We start from the raw sequence: 22,355 nt of genomic DNA, 5'->3' as shown, positions 1-22,355 counted from the left end.
GCATATGAAGTAACTGTGGTTCACAAAAATTAACTGACATGCTCAAGATCACAGATAGTAAATGCCAGGCTTGGGGCTCTGACTCAGGTCTGCTGATCGCAGAGCCAGCATTCTTTCCTCTATACCACATTGCTTTCCTAATACCAAGGCTGCCTTTCTGACTACCAAAGGAGTCTATACAAATTGAGTGGTTCTGTTTCCTTTATAGTCCCCAGAAGCATTAAAAGAGAAGCAAGGTCTTCACCTACATATGTAACTTCCTTCTCTCCCCTTCCTGAATTACCCCTTAAACAAGATGGGGCATGAGTCCAAGTAGAAATGATTATATACTTACCTCACTGTAATTTTTAGTGTTTTCTCTTTGGATACAACTGGAGAAATTTGGGGGAAATATTAATGAAACTGGAGAGTCTTTGATGATCTCCCTCATTAATTCTTGGTTCAGTTTCAAGGAATTCAGGAAGCACTGATGCCATCAAGCCCTGAAACAGGCACCAAAGTGTTTCATAAATCAGTACTGATGGAAATAGAAAATAATACGCAAAGTTAGTAAGAGATATATGTAACATTCATCGGGAAAATTCTAAGGGACCACTGAGTTTAGGAATGAATAGACTGAATCAAGATAACAGCAACTTACATAATTAAGTAGTAAAAGTTCCCAGGTATTGTGACTGAAAAAATAGAAAGAAGAGACCTTAGATTCAAACTGAGGACCCCTTAGTTGATGGGACTCTCTCTGAACTAGAATCATATCAGAAATGGCAACTAATTTGTCTCTGAAAGGCTTTCTAATCACAAAATGGATCATGGGGTAAGTACTGCAAAATACTAAAGCCCCTACCAGACATCAGCACCTAGAAATTCACCGGAACAATGAATAATGTATGAATAACCCAGAGTAAAAAAAAATGTACAAAAGTGAGCCAATCTAATTTTTTCTACAGACACTGCTAACAGACACTTCCTCCCTCTTAAATATCTCCTCTGCTACCTGCTCCTCACACTGTCATAATGGTAGCAGAATAGAGCCAAGCTGTCAATAAGTTTCACCACTTCATTGATGAAATCAACAAAAACTTTCAAGGTCACTACAACCATTGCCATGGTACTGACCACCTCTCGAATAACAACTGCTTTAACATCAGGAGGTAATCTAGGTCCAGAGAGAAACCTCTCCTGGTCAAGAGGAGGGAGAAGATTCTCTGGAAAGAAGCGAAGACCTTAACTTCTTGGACACGATATTCACTTTCTCAGTAGATGACCTCACCTGATATGGAGATAAGTCGGGCCATATATGGTCAACTCCCTTACCCCCTTTCCTCTTTTCACCCTTTGCTTCTTTTACTCCGTTCCCCTGGCCAAAGTAAAATGTATGTTCTTGATTCTTTCTATTCCCTCCAGTTTCCTCTAGGAAACTTTATTAATCAATTGCTTCATAAATCTCTCTCTCTCTCTCTCTCTCTCTCTCTCTCTCTCTCTCTCTCTCTCTCTCTCTCTCTCTCTCCTCTCTGTTTCTCTCTCTTTCTTTCTCACTTTTGCAGTCTCTTGCTCTCTCTCACTCTCTTGCTCTCCTTCCCTCCTTCCCTCTCTCTCCACTTCTCCATTTTCCCTTTCTCTTTCTCCCACACTTTCTCATTCATCTTTAATTTCTTCCTATCTCATGACTCTTTCACTGCTACAAATACAGTCAGAGCTCCCCTTCCTAAATAAAAAAGCCTCCCTTGACTCACCAATCTCTCCACTAATTGAGAAATTCAATTATACTTTCTCAGCTCTCATCCTCTTCAAACATTCCACAGCATTTATATCATTGGTGACTCTCTTTTTTTGTATTCTGTCTCCATTTTTGGCTTCCACCAGGCTGCTCTGTCCTAATCCTCTTTCTAATCATTGATTTCTCCCTCGTCTTCTCCCTAAATGGTTCATTATCCTTCTTCCCAAAAAGTTTGAGTATCCCCCATGTCTCTGTCCTTGGCTCCTTTCTCTCTACGTATACATTATCTCCCTCAGTAAGCTTGTCTGCTCTCATAGGTTCAGTTATCATCTCTCACTCCAACCTTTCCCCTGAACTCCAGTCCCACATGTCCAACAGCCACCAAATAAATACCTCCACTTGGAAATCCTGATAGCATCTCCAACTCATCATGTCCAAAACTGAACTTTCCTTTTCCCCATAATCTTCCAAAGGCACAATTCTACTTTCAGCTCAAAACCCTTCCGTGGCTTCTTAATACCTAGTGGACAAAATACAAACTCTTGAGTGCAGCAATTAAGGCCAGCCATGACCACCTCTATCCTGCCTTTCCACTGTATTTCACTTTGTCCTCCCCACCCCACACTATTTAAACACTACATTCTAGCCATAAAAAATGCAATGGTAGTCATTATTTTATCTTCATGTTCCTATTCCTGCATGTTGACTGTGCCCCCATATCTGAAACGGGTTCCCCCTCATCTCTGCATGCTGCAATACTTATCTTTTTTCAAGGATCAGTTCAGGCACCACCTTCTGAGTATTTACAGATCGCTTCCCATACATCTTCATTTGACTCTCATAACAACATCCCTGTGAAGAGGGCACTAAAGTAAGGCTTTCTACATTTTACAGAAAGCAAACGTGGCCTCAGAGAGGTTAAGTGAGTGACTTTCTCATCGTCATGCCACTGCACTCAGAGGTAGGATTAAAGTTCATTTTTCTCTGGACTCCAAGTCCAGCACCCTCTCTCAGCTACACAAGCTTAACTCTTAAAAAATTAGTCTCATTCTGGTTGACTCCTGAAGGCAGAACTAGGAATGATGGATGGAAGCTGAAGAGAGGCGTACTTTGGTATGTATAAAGAAAAAATTCCAACAGCAAAACCTGCATCCAGATGTAGCAAAATCTTCATCCCTGGAGGTATCCAAGTAGAGTATGGATGACTGCTTGTTGGAGTTGTTATACAAGGAGTTTCTTCTTGAATACATATTGGACTAGATTATCTCAGAGGTCCCTTTCAATTGCAAGATCCTATTAGCATGTGATTGTATGATTCTGACTAATAACCAACCTTCTATTGGAAAGTTGAGCTGAAAATTGTATAAAATTCAGCCCACCTCTTATTATCAATATCCCAAGGAAGAAGAAGTGACTTGCCCATGGTGCAGAATCCAATTACTGAATTATTTATTTCTAGGTCTACTTTCCTTTAAAAGTGGGTTTGACCCAGAAAGAGCAAGAAGGAGGTGGGAGCATCAAACTGGCATCAGGGGGGATTCTTTTATCTGACCACAATCTGAAGGAAGACCATGGCTCTGAGATGCAATAAGAGCCTCCTGGTGGCCACACAACCTAAATGAAGCTGAGACTAATAGGCTAGTCTCTTCTCCAATCAACAGGCAAATGCTACTGGTGGTGAGAATACAGGCTCTTTGCCCCCTCCACTATACTCATTCCTGATGACCTCTTAGTCTCAAGAAGGAGAATTGAACTCATAAGTTTACTATTCAATTCCATTAGATGATAACAAGGTCTACAATTTTCATAGACTAGTTAAGCGTAGATACCATCTCATCCAACTCTTAATTTACAATTGAATTCAAAAAACATGTGCCAGATGCTGGGGGAGGGGAAGGAGATAAAAATTTAGGTAAGACATGGCCCCTATCTCATGGTTCTTATATACTTATAAGCAAATACAAAATTCATTCAGGTATGGGCACATCTCCCACTAACAGAGATTACAACCCACCTTAGTCTTCATGAGTTGTTCTGATCAAAAGAAGTTACCCTCTAAAAGCCACTTATCTGGGGATAAGCTTCTCCAAACTTAATTAGTCTGGTCTTTGAACTAGTCTATCACCTGCCCTGTACTTGAAACTATTCCATCTTCTACTTCGCTAACAATGCCTTCAGAAACCCAGGCTCAGCTCCAGACTACAAAGAACACCACACTAGAGTAGGAGTTACATTACTACATCCTGGGTGTATGAACTCTAAACCAATTCTCAACGTGAGATCTGTGAACTTATTTCTTTCATATTTTGATAATCATATCAATATAATTGGTTTCCTTTGTAATCCTACGCATTTTGTTTTATGCATTTAGAAACATTCTAACAAGGGGTCCACATGCTTCACCAGATTGCCAATGAGGCCCATGACACACAAAAAAGGTTAAGAACTCTTGTTTGAAACACTATGCTCTAACTCTGACTATAGCTCCATCTGTTTTCTGAGTCAATCAACAAGAACTTATTAAGTTCCAGCACTATGCCAAGTAAGTGCTGGGAATACAAAGGCAAAAGCAAAACTTTTCCTGTCCTCAGAGAGCTTATATTCTAAACAGAAGAGACAACATACATATCTAAGTATGTACGAGATATGTAAAAAATAAATAGAAAATCGTTTTAGGAAGGGAATGCTACCAACTGGGGGAGGAAAGAAGGTCTTAAGTTGTAGGAGGTGGTGCTTGAGCTCAGTTTTGAAGAAAATCAGAGAATCTAAGATGTGATGGTGAGAGGGGAGTGCGTTCTAAGTCTGGGAGACAGGCTCTGCAAAGGAACGGGGGGTGGAGGTAGAATATATGTGAATGAAGCAAGATCAATTTGTGGTCACACAAAGAGTAAGGTATGTTAAGCCTGGAACAGTAGGTTGAAGTCAGATAGTGGAGGCTTTAAATGTCAATAGAAGAGACTGTATTCCACAGGAGCCCCTACAGTTTACTGTTGGGCAACAGAGTCTATGTTCATTAAGTCATTTCATCTTGTCTGACTCTTCATGACACCCTTTGGGGTTTTCTTGGCAAAGATACTGGAGTAATTTGGCCATTTCCTTCTCCAGTTCATTTTACACATGAGGAAACTGAGGTAAACAGGGTTAAATGACTTGCCCAGGGTCATCCAGCTAGTAAGTGTCTAAAGCCAAATTTGAACCCAGGAATGTGTCTTGCTGACTCCAGGCCAAGCGCTCTATCCGCTGCGCCACCTAGCTGCCCCTTTCTAACATCATTCTTTGTATCCCCACCCCCACAGGGTCCATAACAGCTCCTAACACGTAGCAGGTAGTCAAGGAATTTTTGATGAATGAATGAATCAAAATTATTGCCATCTTTGCTTGTATCTCAGCCTGGATCCTTTTCCTCCCATGGACTTCTTCTCCTTTTCTGCTGCCCTCCCTCATCTAGCTCTGTGCCTTTGGAAATGGATCCATAGGGCATCTTGTCAGGCAGGTTCCAATTCTCCAATCAGAATTGAGGCTCCCTTTCCTTCAAAATATAGCAGAGTCAGAATTGTGGCGATGCTGCTTCTAAAAAGTAAACACGATTGTGTCATGTTTCAAAAGCAAGTTAAGTTGAATTCAAATTCAAAGCAGCTTTCTCACAAACAACCCTGTGAACTGGATGGAGTAGGAAGCATCCCTCTTAACACGATTAGAGAACGGATTTGCCATTCAACACAATCCTAGTAAGAGGGAGAGCTGGGAATCAAAGCCACCTCTTCTGACTCCTAGTGCTCTACTCATTCCACTATGGGAGATCGTGATCAAGTCTTTTTAGAACTGGTCAGCCCATGAGAACATGGGATAAGAGTTTTCCTACAGTTCCAAGCTTTCCAGTTAAGAAGAGAAATGGAAAGCTGAAGAGAGTTCAAAGTGTAGTTTAATAACTATATTTCTGGATCTGTCATAAAGAAAATGATGACCATTAATTCTCCAGTTAGGAGCAGACAAATGTTTTAAAATGCAAGCAAACTAAAGTTAGGTGAAAAAAATCTCCTGGCATTGAGAGTTCTTTCTCACTATAGTTAAATCCAAAAAGCTGACTTTTGTCTGATCTAGAGAATTTATATGTGGTTATGCTTAGAGGTAATGGGACAGATCCTATGGGCTTTCTATCCACAGATATCTAAAATCTATAGAAGCCAAATATACAAACAAAATTAAATTGTTTCCTGTTTAATCCCTTCTACTTGGCAAAAAAAAAAAAAGAGAGAGAGATGAAATGAGTGGGAGTTAGGATGTCCTAGCATCATCATAAGTTTCATTTAACCACCCTCCAGGTCCTTCCCACCTCACTGGAACCATGCACAGAGCCATGAAGAAGACCATCTAATTCTATTAAAGAGAACTCATAGACATACATATTAGAGTCACTTGTATGAGTGACAATATGTATGAACACAAGCAATGTCTGTAAACGTGTAGGTGTCAAAATTCATAACCTGAAACCTTCTCATGTCAAGAGAGAAGTCTCTAACTGCAAATGACCCTAAATACTGCATTTGGCCTGAGCCCACCCAACCATTCCCAGAAAGGTGCACCTACATTCAAATGGGAAGGTGGACCATAACCTTCCTATACCTATATATGGTCTTACATTGTCTTCATTACATTGTCTTCTACATGCGCCATCACCTACTTAAATGAATATATAATCAAACATATATATGTATCCTAGGGTCATAGATTTGGAGTTGGAAGGGGCCCCAGAGGCCACCTGATCCAACTCTTCATTTTACACATGAGGAAACTGAGACCCAGAGAGGTTAAGGAATTTGCCCATGGCCACACAGATGGCAATCATCTCTAAGTTGTTGTTAGTATTCTCTAGTTTTTACCCAGCAGAGACCTGAGCCACTTCTTCTACCAAAGGCCAGCTCTAGGGATATTGGAGCCCTGAGGTACAAAATAAATATTCATATCCTTAAGATAAAAATAGAGCTATAACAACGTCAGGTTTACACTATATATGTGTATGTGTTCTAGATATATATAGATATAGACATAACCTTTCTTTAAGAGTACCATTTGGCACTCTCTTTAGTACATGGAGCTCTTACATTTGAGCCTCATAACAATTCTAAGAACTAAGTTCTGCAGATATTATTATCCTTGTTTTACAGAAAACTGAGGTTGGTAAAGGCTAAATGACTTACCTATGGTTGCACTGCTGGAAAATGTCAACAGTTGTATTTGAACTCGGGTCCTCTGACATCAGTCTTATTTCTTTCTCTTTTGATTATACCTTATTGTTTACATTTCTGAAAACGAAAAGGTTTTGTCCGCCCTTTTTACTGGTATATACTTCAAACTATAAAGAATATTCTTACTGCCCAGACCCTCTGCATCCTTCCCTTTTTTCAGAATAAGGTAAAAAAAAAAAGTGTGTAAGACGAGACACTTTCATAATATGTTTTTACTCTCCAATAATTTATAAAGCACTTTTAGATTTGAAAAGCACTTTCCCTTAACAAATATGTGAGGCAGATAGTACAGTATTATCCCCATTCTACAGACAAGAGCATTGAGAATGAGGAAGATTACAGGATCATCCATGAACACATGAATAGTATCAGAACCAACATTTAACCTCAGGCCTCCTAACTCCAAATTCAATGCTTCTTCCTCTATACCATGAAGCCATCTTGATCTCTACTTCACCCTTTCCACCAGTGCCAATGAGGAGAGGGTGTTTTTTTTTCCTCCAGGCCTCACATTTTTCCATCTGGCTTGGCTTAGATGTACCTGAGACAAGTTTTAGCCAATGAGACTCACCTCTCCACATTCAGCTTTGGCCCCAAGGACCTCCATACACCAATCTATGTTTAGCTACTTTGACCTTTTAGGGCTAGAATGATCTCTTGTCTATTTTATAAGAAAAACTGCAAAGTAAAGCAATGAACCTCTGGGATATCTGCCGCTGCTGATCTGAGAGAGAAGACCCCCTAGACATGTATCTAAGCAAATGAAAATTTTTCACTTCAGACCCCACACTGTACATAAACTTGAATTGTGTCTTTACTCTCATGCTTGTCCAAGGAAATAAGGACCCCCCTATACCAGAAAGGGTACTAAGAACTTCATGAACTCACCCTTCAGCTTCACCAAGGTCCTCCATCACCAAGGCACAGGTGCGATAGACTAATTCAGGGCAGAGGTGAGAAAAAAAGTAGTGAATCTAGGCAGATCCCCTTTTAAGCTGCTTGTTCTTATCAGAGGTAAAGCAATCCAGTGAACTCCATGTTCTGGAACAGAGGACCTGGATTTGAATCCTAATTCTGCTTCTCACTACCTGTGCAACTTTAGGTAAATTATTTAACTCCTCTGGGCCTCAGTTTCCTCATCTGTAAAATAAAGGGATTGAGCTAAATGCCCTTAGAGGCTTCTTCCATCTTTATGATCCTACTTAGGTAATATTAAGACATAATAATGCAGTTGTTCTCCAGGAAAAATGGCTATCTTATTTACTGGTTGGAGTTGCTTCCTCTTCTAAAGTCTTACTCTGATTTTTCATAATGGCACGGAGGGGACATAGATCCTTTCAGGCTGTTATGGATAAGTACAAGCTTTTCCAGGTTCTACTAAATTAGAAAAGTCTCAGGTATCAACCCAGGGACAGATTTCACGCCTGTAGCAAGAGGATTGGCCTAGCTGTTCTTCGGAGAGACTCATCATCAAAGGATAAGTCACTTTTCAGTCATAGTAACTCTTGAAGACCATCTATCTACAAAGGTGCCAAAGAACTGCAACCTGCATTGCTGAAGGAAGTTTCCATATGGATATAATAATAATAACTCAGTTCCAAAGTACCTTCAAGTTTGCAAAGTATTCTGGATGAAATCAGCAGTCCTAAAAGTATTGGAAACATAGGGCTTCCTTGTGCTCAGAAGGGGTTCTAGATGTTGCTTTACTAGATACAAGGTGTGAAGGACAAACTCATCTTGCTGGATTCAGTCCTGACTGCCCCCAGGCCCTTGGGAATATATGAAGCTAATGGACAAAGGTAAGGTGGAGGATGTCCCTGGGGTTAGAGCATGAACTGGAGAGTTAAGGTAGAGAAGAGCCCCTCTCACCAACCAATAATGTGTGTCCGTCCTTTGTTGCCAAAGAAGACCATGCCATAGAGAAATAATGACATGACTTGCACCTGACTTTGTTTTGGGTGAGGGAGGGCTGTGCAGGTCACCAGCCTCACTTCTCCTCCAGAGCCATTTGAATCCAGTGACCAGATATTCATCAGGATGACTGGAGATGACCCAGGATGAGGCAATTGAGGTTAAGTGACACAAGGTCACACAGTTAGTGAGCGTCAAGTATATGAGGTGAGATTTGAACTCAGGTCCTCCTGACTCCTGCACTGGTGCTCTATCCACTGAACCATGTAGCTGCCCCACCCACCGATAGTAGCAGATTGCAGAATGAAGCATCATTTTTACACCAGGGCTTCTTAATCTTTTTAGTAACGTGAATCCCTTTGCTAAACAGGTGAAGCATATGGAGCCCTTATCACAATAATGTTTTTATGCATAAAATAAACTACTTAAGATTACAAAGAAAGCCAATTACATTGAAATATAGTTGCCAAAATATTTACAGAAACAAATTCATGGATTCCATTTCAAGAATCCCTGGATACAGAAAGAAAATTAACAACCAAAGAAGCCATGCCCAGCAGAGAAGAGCCAGAAGCATCTTGAGGACAAAGGAATTCAGCATAGCAGCTTTTGAAAGAGTGGATCCCTACCTGGCTGACTCCGTGGAGAACTTGATTCACAGAAGAGATCTCCTTTTTTCCAGGGCATGCCCTTTGGATAGAAGAGGCAGCTGTTACATGAAAAAGAAAGCAAATGAAATACATTCATGACCCATCAAGTGGGATCTGGGATTCCACACCTGTCCTAAACCCCAGTTTCTCCCTGACATTCCCCTCCAGGACTCTCCTTTTCCCCCCTCCTCCTTTCTCCAGCTTCATCCTGAGTCTCTGAAGCTCAAAGTTGAAGAGTTTTTTTTATTAAAAAAAAGAATATTCAAATAGAGCAACCTGCTTCCTGTTGAGCTTCTGCCAAGATCTTTGCCTGGCAGTTGTAGGAAAGGAGAAAGAAGCCATATTTCTCAACTGGCCACATTCCCAGTCTCAAGAATGACTTCAGGTCACCAACATGCTTTTTAGGGTAGAGTTCATCCTTGTTCTGACTCTTTTCCAAGTTAATTATTTTGAATGAATTAGGAAAAACACACTTATTAAGAACCTACTGTGTGCTGAGTGCTTGAGATACAAAAATAGAAATGAAACAACCTCTACCCTCGTGGACCTTCAAAGACGTTGAGTCATTTTTCTGTTGTGTCCAGCTCTTCATGACCCCATTTGGGGTTTTCTTGGCAAAGATACTGGAGAGGTTTGTTATTTCATTCTCCAGCTCATTTTACAGATGAAGAGTGAAGTAAATTGCATTAAGTGACTCTCCCAGGGTCACACAGCTAGTAAGTGTCTGAAGCCAGACTTGAACTCATGAAGAAAAGTCTTCAAGCCTGGCACTCCATCCACTGTACCAGCCAGCCTCATTTTGTCTTTTAGAACAGAAGGGTCAAACTCACCCCTAGTGGGCCCCATGCAACAGGTGAAACTCTCTGAGTGTGGCCCAAGCCAGATTAAGATATAATTGGGAAATATTTAACAAAACTAATAAAAATGCAGCCTAAATAATGTTAACTTGTGGTTTTCTAAGCCAATATGCAGCTGTAGGGATGTGCCTCTATTTCTTCTACTTTAGAGCATTCTAGTGAAATACTGGGTTACAGCAGATTTCCAACATTCTGATTATTTTCTTATGTTTTTAATTTCCAGGCATCCAGATAGAAGTCCAGCAAGTGGAATATGGAGGCAGGATTAAAAAGTGAGCGGGAGTCTCTAAGCACTCCTGTATAGCTTTGGAGTCCCCACAGTATGGATTATTGGATGGACTGGTATTAGTGGATTAGGGGATACTCAATCACACACCCATTTTGAAATAAAGATAGACTGTCTCCAAAAACAATACAAATAATTTGCTACATTTTCAAATTAATGACCTGAAAATAGAGGACAGCACAAAGTATTACTGTGCAGAATCAGAGACCAGACTAAAGCCATCTATTGGATTCCTCTGAGAGATGTTTCCCAAACCAGAGGTTCTAGCCAGCTCAGCCCAGATCCATAACATCTTGCAGTTAAGTTTACTGAACTTAGAGAAGCAGTGTAATGTAGTGGAAAGAACATCATGGCACTTAGAATCCATGTGAGTCCTAGTTTCAACACTATCTGAGAAATCCTGAGCAAATCAGTGAGCCTCAGTTTCCTTATCTGTAAAATAGAGGTAATAATATTTGCATTAGCTATTTCACTGGGTTGTTGTGAACGTAAAGCATTCCGTAACTGTGAGATATTATTATTTTGATTAAAATGTTAATGTCAGTATAACAGATTATCCCTCAGGCTTGTAATTCTCTCCTACCTCACCTCCACCTCTTGGAACTCTTAGCTCCCTTCAAAGATTGATTTCTTTCCTGATTCCTACCGACCCACTCAGATGTCAGTGTTCTTCCTCCCAAAATTACTTTGTATTTGCTTTAATTCATTTTAAAATTACAAAAAATTCATTTTATAATTTACAAACAAAAAATTTAATACAATTGTATTTACTAGTTCCCCTAGTAAATTAAAAGTTCCTTGAAGGAAAGAACTGTTTTTGTATTTGTGTCTATCCGCAGCACCTTAAACAGTGACATATATAACAGATACTTCATAAATGCCATTGGGTTAAATTGAATTGAATTGAATTGGACTGAACTGAAATGAGCTAAAAGTTTTAAATTCATTTCTGAGGCCAGTATGCCCATTTGTTAGGCAATAAGTTTCCTTCCCATTCCCTCAGGTTCTCTAGCTTACTTCCATATAGCCAAGCTCTACTTCCATGTCCACTCCCCATTGCCTGCCATTCAGAATTGACTCCCCTTTTCCTTTATCCTTTGCAATGTCCATGTGTAAATCACATGGTTTGTTTCCTATTGATTCTTCAGTGACAGTGTTCCTCCAACATTATCCTCTGCACTAAACTGCTTTAGGGGTTCATAGATGGAATTTCAAAGGAGTTGGGAGCTCTGGATTAGTTCAACACAATGCAAGCAGAAGGTGTTGACAATGTGACTGCTATTTTGAATTCAAACACTCATTTGGTTTCTTCTCAGGCCTCTCTTCTTAAATATCTGGAGACTTTTTCCTTGGATCTCTCCTTTTCTACTGATGTTCTTAAAGAAACTCATGAGTTTTTGCTATTCTATATAGAAAACTTTTTAGTCTATCTTTCCATTTTGTGGTGCCATCAACCTGACTTCCTGCAACTACTAGGCTCTGGACTCTGAGCCATTTCCCTCTTAACGCTGAGGTGACGATGTGATGCAAACCAGTTCATTCCACTTCCTGTTTGAGTCACATACCACTCCACCTTCCTACTCATAGCTCCATAAGTCTGGGACACCATGCCACCATTTAGATGTCTGCAGTGGGCCTACCTCACTGCAGTCTGTTCTCAAGGCATTAACATGGGATTTCACCTAATTCTCATTGTCATCATGAGTCTTTACAAAGGTAAGGCTTTCTGAAGAACCTGAATCAGACTTGAGAGATTCCAAAGTGTCCTGCTTTTGGGGTAGTGGGTGGAAGGGAAAGGTTACCAGATGTTAGACAGTGACAGCAAAACTACCATCAGTTTGACGCTCCAGAATTAACAATAACAAGGATGCAAATCTCCCCTAAATTTTTATTGACAAAACTTTATGCCATGCAATCAAACAACTGACCAATCAGTCAAGTATTGTTAAGGGTATATAAGTATATATATATATATATCCTCCCCATAAACTCACAGAGAGTTTATGCTCTAATGGGAGAGCATCCATACAAAAGTAGCATAAATACAAATTTACATAAATTGGTTAAATACAAGGTAGCTTGGGAAGGAGGACAGTAGCAGTTGAGAATGTCATGAAAGTTTTCATCTAGAATATGGTACTTGAGCTTGAACTTCCCTCCACTAGGAGGTGGAGGGAAGGATGGAAAACATCCCAGGCAAATAAGACAGGCAGGGAAAAAGAATGGGGAAAAGGAGTGCTGTGTGTGAGAAACAGAGCAGTCAGTTTGATTGGATCACAAAGTGCTATGGGCATAGTAATGTCCATTGAGGCTAGAAAAGGTGGTAGAGGTCCAGTTGTATAGGACTTTAAAAGTTAAACAAAGGAATTTATCATCTATTCTATATGCAAAAGGAAGCCCCTGGATAGAATGAGCAGAAAGCCACATCGTCAGACGTGTACTTGGGCAAAATTACTTTGGCAGCTCAACTTGAAATTGAACTCACATGTCCTTGCTGGGAGGACAGTCTCGTTCAACATTTCTTTTTTTTCAGGTATTTGGGCACAAATTACGTTGGAGCAAGGCGGGAGTCAGATAACAGAAATTGGACAGTTTGTAAGTTTCTCCTGTAAACTTTCAGGATTCAGACCAGAAATCACCAGGATGTACTGGTACCGCCAGGCTCAGGGAAAGACACTGGAGTATATAAGCTCTGTGTATGGTGATGGAACTAATGTACATATCTCAGACACAATGCCAAGGAGAGCCTTCATTTCCACACATACCTCCGGTAACCTACTCTACTTAGAAATTAAAAACCTGGTGCAAGAAGATTCAGCTGACTACTACTGTGGAGTACCACAACAAGGAGAAGAAAACTCCCTCCAGACCTAAAACCTTACCCGGGCCTCAGTAAATTTGGGCAAATAACTCAAAAGCCTATCACTGATCCACCAATATCTAAATAAAGGTTGTCTCTGTCTGCAATGGAAATCATTTTAGTAGAATATAAGTTTCTTGAGGGTCGGGACTGTCTTTTCTTCGCATTCATGTCCTCAGTGCCTAGCACAGTCCCTGGTATATGTTAGGTGCTCAATAAAAGCATTGTGTGATTGATTAGAAACCAGTCCCTAAAACAACATGTCACTTAGTTCTACCTAAGTACCCTTAGAAGCTAATTTCCTTTCTCAATGACTGTTTAGCTGGCTCAGACAACATAGTATAGCTGAAAAGAGCACTGGACATATAGTCAGGAGGCCCCTAAGGTCATATTCTGAATCTAATATTTCCTAGCTGTGTGACCTTGGACATTTTGCTTCACTTCTCACTTCATGTCCTTAGTTTCATCACCTTGTAGAATGGAAATAAAAATGTTGGCCTGATCAACCTTACAAAATTGGTGTGACCAAAAAAAGAAAAAAAAAGTTTAGTAAACCTTAAGTTTTAGGGAGATACAAGCTATTATTTCCAGGTAGATGAGGGGTTCTTAACTGGTTTTTGATGTACTTTACAGATCCCTTCTCAGAATGTTATATTAGAGGACACAATGCCTGGAGTCAGGAATACTCATCTTTCTGAGTTCAAATCTGGCTTCAGACACTTACTAGCTGTGTGACCCTGGGCAAGTCACTTAACCTTTTGTCTCAGTTTTCTCATCTGTAAAATGAGCTGGAGAAGGAAATGGCAAACCATTTCAATATCTTTGCCAAGAAAATCCCAAATGGAGTCATGGAGAGTTGGATGTAACTGAAATTACTGAAGAACAATTATAAAGGAAAGCAGCTATATCCAAAATATTTTTTTAAACCAATTTCACACAGTTCCAAAAGACTCATGATGGAAATTGTTATCCAAATCCAGAGAAAAAACTGATGGCATCTGAATGTTGAAGATTGAAAGATTAAAGCATGCTTTTTTCATTTCTTTGTGTGTTTTTTTCATAGCTTTTTTTCCCTTTTGTTCTGTTTCTTCTTTCACAGCATGACTAATGTGGAGATATATATAACATGATTGAACACGTATAACCTATATCAGATTGCTTGTCATCTTGGGGATGGAGAAGAGGAAGGAATGGAAGGAGAAAAATTTAGAACTAGTTCGTTTTCCTTTCTTCCTTTAATCTAGTTGTCTAAATGTTCCCCTTTTTACTCAGTTAAGTATTCAACTAAAGTCTCTTTCCTCTTTTCCTCAACTTATTTTGTTTGTTAATTTGTAAATTTCATTTTCTGCACCCTTTTCTGGAAAGGGCTTCTTTCCCTTGTTCTCATAATTATTTCTCCTTCCTTTCTGTCTATTTTAGATTTTATTGTTTGGTTCATGGGTCTTATGCTTATTGATTTCTTATTTAGTCTTTATATTCCTAATGGAATTAAAGCTTCCAAGGTTCCTGTTTTGAGTTTCCTTTTCTGAATTGTTTCTCTGTTACTACCATGTAGATCCTGTCATCTGACTTCATTTTTTGTGTTGCCTCACTCTTAGAAATAACCAATTCCTTCTGGTTAAAAAAAAAAAAAAGAACAGAAATATTTCTCAGTGGCAGAAATTTTACTATATCCATGATTATATCATTCATTACTACTCTTTGCCCTCCTCCATGATCACTTTTTTTCCTATTTTCCATGAAATCTCCTCTGTGGGTCCATTTTCTCCAACTCTTCTTGGTGTCAGATACTCCCAAGAGCTCTGATTCCCCTTCTTCTGAGGAAGGATGCATGGTATCACTAAGCACAAAATCTCTACAGACTTATAATGTTAATGTAAGGTTAATGTTAAGGTTAAGTTAAAGATCTTCCCTGCCCATTAATAGGCCTCAAACACCTTTTATTCATTTCTAATGAGGCACTGAGTCACAAGGGTCATGCCCTCCAGCCCTGAAAGGAATATGTGTACTCTGAGGTTAGGTTATGCTTTAGGATTTAGTTTTTGGAAGAAGGTTCATGTGCCAGATGAGACTCTGGGCAGCTGTTTTAAGAAGACCCCCAGCTTTGAAAACCCAGATATGAGTGCTTCTCTCTCTGATAATGATGTATGTGTTGCCTATGGTCAGACAGTTGGAAGCCCTGTCTGTTGGTCTTGCTTGTATTTTCTCTGTTGGTACATGCATTTGATTAAAGTGATTGTTGACCCCTCAAAGTTGCTTTCCTTTTAGAAAAGCAGATCTAAGAACCTGTACAGCAGACCCTCCTGTGTATGCCAGGGTCCTTGCTGTTACACCACTATAAGGCCCCTTCTCTATAAAACATCTCTCTTCCCCCACAGGACCATTCATCATTGGAACGCCTTGCCCAATACTGAAGAAAAAAAATATTTCCCTCTATTTCAGTCCCTCCCTTTGCCTCTTCACCTATTCTTTTGTAGGCTTTCCTCTTCCTGAGAGACTGCAGGAGTTATTTTCCCTTCATTGTTAACCTTTGACTTGATTACAGCATGTTACATATTCCTCTTTATATTCTTTCTTCCTTCTTCCCTTTTATAAAAGTGCCCCCACAACTCTTCAATTTAGTTCCACAAATAACATTGATTTATCTACAGACAAGTTGTTGTAAGATGATGTTTCAAGTCTATTTCCCCACCATCATTTTCTCTCTTGTCTCCTTGTAACCTTTGGAAGAAATCTCTTAACGGTCTCATTATGTTTGTTCTTATTGTTGAACTCATATGGGTCATTATCATTTTAGTTTTTTGTTCTTTTTCCTAGGTAACTTATTTTGTTATCTGTCCCTTCTATACTATATTTATTGATTTTTTTGTGTTTCTGTTGTCTGCGGTATTTACAGCCAAATGATTTGTTCAGTTCTGGTTTTCTTTTCAGGAATGATTTGAAAACCACTTTTTTACTGAACGTCTATCTTTTTTTCACTAATGAGAAGGCTCAGGTTTGCAAAGTGTGTCATCTTAGGTGGTATCTTGATCTTCTTTCTTCTGGGAAAACATTGCTCCTTTTCTTCTTGTAATTTTGGTGGGTACAGAATAGTCTTGTGTTATTTGAATTTCCTTTCATTTATATTTGAGGTTCTTTCTCCTGGTAGCTTACAGAACACGTTCATTGTCATTAAAATTGTTAAACTGAAGTATTGTGTATCTTGGAGTTTGCAGCATTGTTTGTTTTTCATAGAGGTGATTGCAGATTCTTTAAATTGACATTTTCTTTTCTGTGTTCAGAAGTTCTGGGCAATTTTCTTGTATTATTGTTTGAATTACAAGTGTGGGGTTTTACATCTTCTTCAAAAGCAACAGTCCTTATATTGTCCCTACGCATCCTATCTCTGAGATCAATATGTTTCGTTTATATACAGATCATGTTTTCTTTTAATATTACTGCTTATCACTTTTCTTTTTCCAAATCGTACTTCACATTTGTGTATTTACATTCCTAATCATCCCTTCCCTCTTTATTCTCTTTAGTGAGTTTGCCACTATGAATTCAAGTTTTTCTATTCTGATTTTTATTTCTTCTGTGCAGGCCATAAATTCTGTTTTCACAATTCTTATTTCTATTTTCTAACTATTACAAGACATCTTTCTGTGGTTCCATTCTCTCTTGGAAACATATAGGTTTTTCTGCCTCATTAGATGTTGATTCATTTTCCTTTGTCTTGCAATATTTATTTATAGAGATCTGAATTCATTTAGTTATTCTAGAATTCATATTCCCTCTTGTTATTAATATCTTCCCTGCTGGTTTATCTCCTTATGTTCAAGGTCTTTAATTGAGTTTTCTCCCACCCATATCTTTTTATTATATGCTCATATCTCTCACTTTCTGACTCCTTGGCCTTTGATGGTGGTTACTCTAGAGGTTGGACTTCAAAGCAATCTCAATCTCCTCCTTCACTGGGGAATTAACATTTTATGGCCAGTTTCTCTAATCTAAGTGACTTCTAGGAGGTAAAACTGACCCCAGCTTGATGTTGGATCCTTTCCTTCAAGCTTCCTGAAGTTGTATTCCTCAGCTCTCTAAATGCTATTGTGGCACCAAGTTCAACCATACTGCAGCCAGCTGCTTTTGGTTTTCTTTGGATTGGGGAGAAGAAAGAATGTTGATTTCTGTTGCAAACCTGTGGGTCAGTTTGTACAACCCCAACAGAGCATGGTGGCTGATGGGGAAGGGAGTGCTGAGCAAAAGTGATAGGGATTAGGGATGGGTCTTTTGATGTGTTAGACATGAAAACAACTGAGATTGCTTTAGCTCATGCATAATTCCTGTTCCTGAGAGGTTTGAGAGATCCCAAGAATCAGATAAAGTATTTAGTCCTCCATCTTTTTGGTCACATGACCCAAGAGTTTTCCTTTTTCTTTTAAAATAATTATTTGTTATTTAGGGTAGTTCTCTGGGAGATGGGAGGGGGTAATGCCTGGCACATAATAAGCATTTAATAGATACATGCTCCTTGATTTCTTGACAGGGAAGAAAGGGTTATTTGTAAAACACAAAATGTATGAATAAAAATGTATTTTAAGAAATAAATACTGCAGCCTAGGTGATAGAAAGAGGCTGCTGTTGTTGGTTGGTTATTGTCCTTGTTCTCAAAGAGGACCAAAATGACATCACCATGATAAAGTGAAGTTTCAGGATGTTCGACTGTGGCTGATCAGACCAATACAAGCTCGGGATGCTCTACCACAGATTGGGCACAGATAGTCCGTGTGAACATTTGGGGTGGTTACTCCGAATTTGTACATCCTACATTTCCTTTGTGCTGTTTCAATTCTACTTTGCTCATAGAGCACAGCACCCTTTCTGATGTGGGCACAACATGCTGAGTGGTCCTGTGCCAGTGTCTCCAATGTCCCATGATCAAATCCAAAGTTCTTGAGAGACACCCTGAGAGTGTCCTTGTATCGCTTCTTCTGGCAACCATGTGATGGCCTGCATCATGCAAGTTCTCCATAAAATAGTCTTTTGGCAACATACATTTTACATTCAAACAATGTGGCCAGCCCATCAGAGTTGTGCTCTCTGAAGCAGAGTTTGAATGCTTGGCAGTTTAGTTCAAGCAAGGACCCCAGTGTCTAGTACCTTATCCTGCCAGGAGGTCTTCAGAATCTTCCTAAGACAGTTCAAATGGAAGTGATTCAGTTTCCTGGCATGGCACTGGTAGACGGTCCATGTTTCACAAGCATATAACAATGAGGTCAGCACAACAGTTCTGCAGACCTTCAGTTTGTTAGTCAGTCTAATACCTCTTCTCTTACATACTTTTCTTTGGAGCCTCCCAAACACTGAGCTAGCTCTGACAATGTGTGTGCCAACCTCACTGTTAATGTATACATCCCTGGAAAGTATACTACCAAGGTAAGTGAACTTATCCACAACATTCAAAACTTCTCCATCTGTTGTAACCAATGGTTCCACATATGGATGGTGTGGTGGTTGTTGATGGAGCACCTGTGTTTTCTTGGTGTTAATTATTAGGCCAAAATTAGCACAGGCAGCAGAGAATTGATCCATACTTTGTTTCATCTCAGCTTCAGAGGCTGCATTGAGTGCACAGTCATCTTCAAACAGAAAATCATGCACCAGCACTCCCTCCACTTTGGTCTTGGCTTGTAGCCTTTTCAGATTGAAGGATTTACCATCAGTGAGGTAGCTGACCTTGATACTATGTTCATCCTCATTGAAAGCATTTGACAACATGACTGAAAACATTATGCAAAAAAGCATGGGAGCAAGCACACAGCCCTGTTTCACTCCATTGGTGACTGGAAAGGTACGAGAGCATCGTCCACTATCCAGAATCTGGGCAAACATGCCATCATGAAATTGACGTGCAATACTGATGAACTTCTCTGGGCAACCAAATTTTGACATAATTTTCCATAAGCCCTCATGACTAACAGTGTCAAAAGCATTGGTCAGATCTACAAACGTTGTGTACAGACCTCTGTTCTGCTCCTGCCATTTCTCCTGGAGTTGTCGGGCAGCAAACACCATATTGACTATTTCTCGGCCCTTTCTGAAGCCACACTGGCTCTCAGGTATACGCTCATCTTCCAGGTGAAGGATCAGTCTATTAAGGAGGACTCTAGCAAGAATTTTGTCAGCAATGACTAAGAGAGAGACCCCCTGTGATTGTCACAGGATAATCTATTTCCTTTACCTTTATAGAGATGGACAGTGGAGGCATCCTTGAACTCCTGGGGGATAACCTCCTCTTGCCATATAACCTGGAAAATTTCAGTCAGCTTTTGTATGAGCAATTGTCCCCCTACCTTGTAAATCTCAGCTGGAATAGAATCAGCACCAGGTGCTTTGCCTCCTCTTCTTCAGTTGGAAGTTTAGCTTGATTTAATAGCCTTAATATTCATAATAGGAGTTTAGTAGGCTCTTAATAAATGTTTGTTAATTTGTTGAATTAGAAAAGTGAAAGGGAAGCCTTCTTCCCCTCCCTCCTACTTGTTCTCTGAGTGAAGATTTTTTTGCTATCAGTTGTTTAGTTATCATTTTATTTAGATAAATGTATGACTTCTTTGACTTCAAGGTCCCATTTCTACAGTCTACAATGGAATCTTGAGGAAGGAATTCCTTGGTCTACAATATACAGTCATTTGAGTTTGACCCTAATCCACCCCTCCATGTTCCTCCACTAGAGAATCGACACCTTCCTACTGATCCCCATCACTCAGAAATGCAAAATGCCCTGCTTACTTCTCTTTTTTGAGTTATTAATTTTTTTATTACAAGTGTGAACACCTTGGTGAGCAAACAATAGAAGATATATTAATGACTGTGAAACAATATGAAAGTGTCAGATGAGTACATCTTTTTTCTCCAATTAATGGTATTTTAATTTTCCCAATTACATGCAAAAATAGTTTTCAAAATTTACTTTTATAAGATTGAGTTCCAAAATTTTTTCTCCTTTCCTCCCCTGCCCCTCCTCAAGATGGCACGCAGTCTAATATAGGCTATACATGCACAACCATATTCAATAGATTTCCACATTAGTCATGTTGTGACAGAAGATTCAGAACAGAAAGGAAAAATACGAAAAAGAAAAAAAGAGAGAAAATAGTATGTTTCAATCTGCATTCAGACTCCATGATTCTTTCTCTGGATGTGGATAGCATTTTCCAAGAGGAATCTTTTGGAATTGTCTTAGGCCATTGCATTGCTAAGAAGAGCTAAGTCTATCAAAGTTAGTCATCACACAATGTGGCTGTTACTATGTTCAGTGTTCTCCTGGTTCTGCTCACTTCACTCAGCATCAGTTCATATAAGTCTTTTCAGGTTTTTCTGAAGTTGACTTGCTCATTATTTCTTATAGCACAATAGCATTCCATTGCCTTCATATACCACAATTTATTCAGCCATTCCCCAATTGATGGGCATTCCCTCAATTTCCAATTCTTAACCATCACAAAAAGAGCTGCTATAAATATTTTTGTGCATGTAAAAACCCTACTTAATTCTGACTCCTCTTGGCAAGATCAGAGTTCTAGTCATAGATTTAGAGCCAGACCTTAAGAGACCATCTACCCTCCCTGTTTCACAAATGAAAAAACTAAAGCATAGAGAGTTTACTTGACTTGGCTGTGATGATTTCAGAGCTAATAAATATTGATTTGAAGTAGGATTTGGGTTCCTTGCTCCACCAGCAGCACTCCATTTGCTACATCAGATCTGTGTCCTGGAGAAAGCAATAGAAAGCAGAAGGACCAATGAGAGTGATGGGAAACTTGTCTGTATCTGTTGGTGACTCATTGTTCTCACGAGCTTCCTGATTACACACACACACACACACACACACACACACACACACACACACACACACACACACACATCCTGATGGGCCATCAGAGTACACAGGGCATTAAAGTCCTGTGGTTTCCTACTCCCATAAGGCACCTCACATTTAATTTCCTTTCCAATTCCAAGAACAAAAGCTGATGATTCAAGAGCCAATTCACATACAGATGTGAATTTTGATTGTCAACTATCTACCCAGGAAGTAACCACCAGAGAAAGACATGAGAACCAGCTTCAGAGTCATTCCCAGGCTTCTGTTCAGAGAACAACCTTAATGTGATCAGAAAGAGTTGGTAGACTTCACCCCAGGAATCTCCAGAAACTTTCCCCCATTCTATTGGGAATTAAAGGGCCTATTATCACTCTCCCTCTATAGAGTTAGAGGAATTGTCATGAACTGAGTATTTTGCTCTTTCATGTAGCTAGATTCTAACCCTTAGGCCTACAAATTTCTCATACTCCTAGAACATTGGTACCTCAACTAGTGGCCTGTTCCAGTGTTCTAGCATGGTAAGGAGGCAACCTTAAGTTCCTAAAATCTATGTCATTCGAATACAACCTATGACAGACCCTGTCATGATAGAAATACTCTTCCCTCCTTACCTCTGTCTTCTGTCTTCTATAACTTCCTTCAAAACTTAGCTCCGATTCCACCTTCTTCAGGAAGCTTTTCCTAATCCTCTACTTCCTATCCCAACCACACTGTTACTTCTCTCTGAGATTGCTTCTTGTTTACACTGTATATAAAGAGAAAGAAATAGGGAAGGACAGAGGGAAGGGAGAGCCAGAGAGAGACAGAGACAGAGACAAAGAGAGCCACAGAGACAGAGAGAGAGAGTGGCAGGGGAACAGATAGCCTAATACCGAAAAGAATATATTTTACTAGATGTGACACTAGCCAATGTCTCTGGATAATGTAGACAATCCTACACCCCATGTTCACATTCCCAAATGCAGAA

The 22,355-nt window shown here is 39.6% G+C and overlaps 1 long non-coding RNA gene across 12 annotated transcripts in view; it reads right to left on the bottom strand.

Annotated features, from left to right (window-relative positions):
- Positions 1-9,747, bottom strand: part of LOC140513443 (uncharacterized) — a 34,187-nt gene extending 24,440 nt beyond the window's left edge. For 7 of the 12 annotated variants that reach the window (XR_011970178.1, XR_011970170.1, XR_011970181.1 and 4 more), the window contains exons 1-6: positions 9,504-9,747; positions 7,852-7,900; positions 6,916-7,020; positions 2,111-2,569; positions 641-674; positions 335-482 (exon numbers count right to left, since the gene is read on the bottom strand). This is a non-coding gene — a long non-coding RNA (uncharacterized lncRNA). The remainder of the gene's footprint in view (positions 1-334; positions 483-640; positions 675-2,110; positions 2,570-6,915; positions 7,021-7,851; positions 7,901-9,503) is intronic. The other 5 variants (XR_011970179.1, XR_011970171.1, XR_011970173.1 and 2 more) reach the window with 5 other exon arrangements.
- Between the last annotated feature and the right edge of the window lie 12,608 nt (positions 9,748-22,355).

This window comes from Notamacropus eugenii, chromosome 7, assembly GCF_028372415.1.
Source record: "Notamacropus eugenii isolate mMacEug1 chromosome 7, mMacEug1.pri_v2, whole genome shotgun sequence".
Classification (NCBI taxonomy): Eukaryota; Metazoa; Chordata; class Mammalia; order Diprotodontia; family Macropodidae; genus Notamacropus; species Notamacropus eugenii.
Note: the sequence above shows the minus strand (reverse complement) of the source record. Positions and strands in the feature narration are given on the sequence as shown.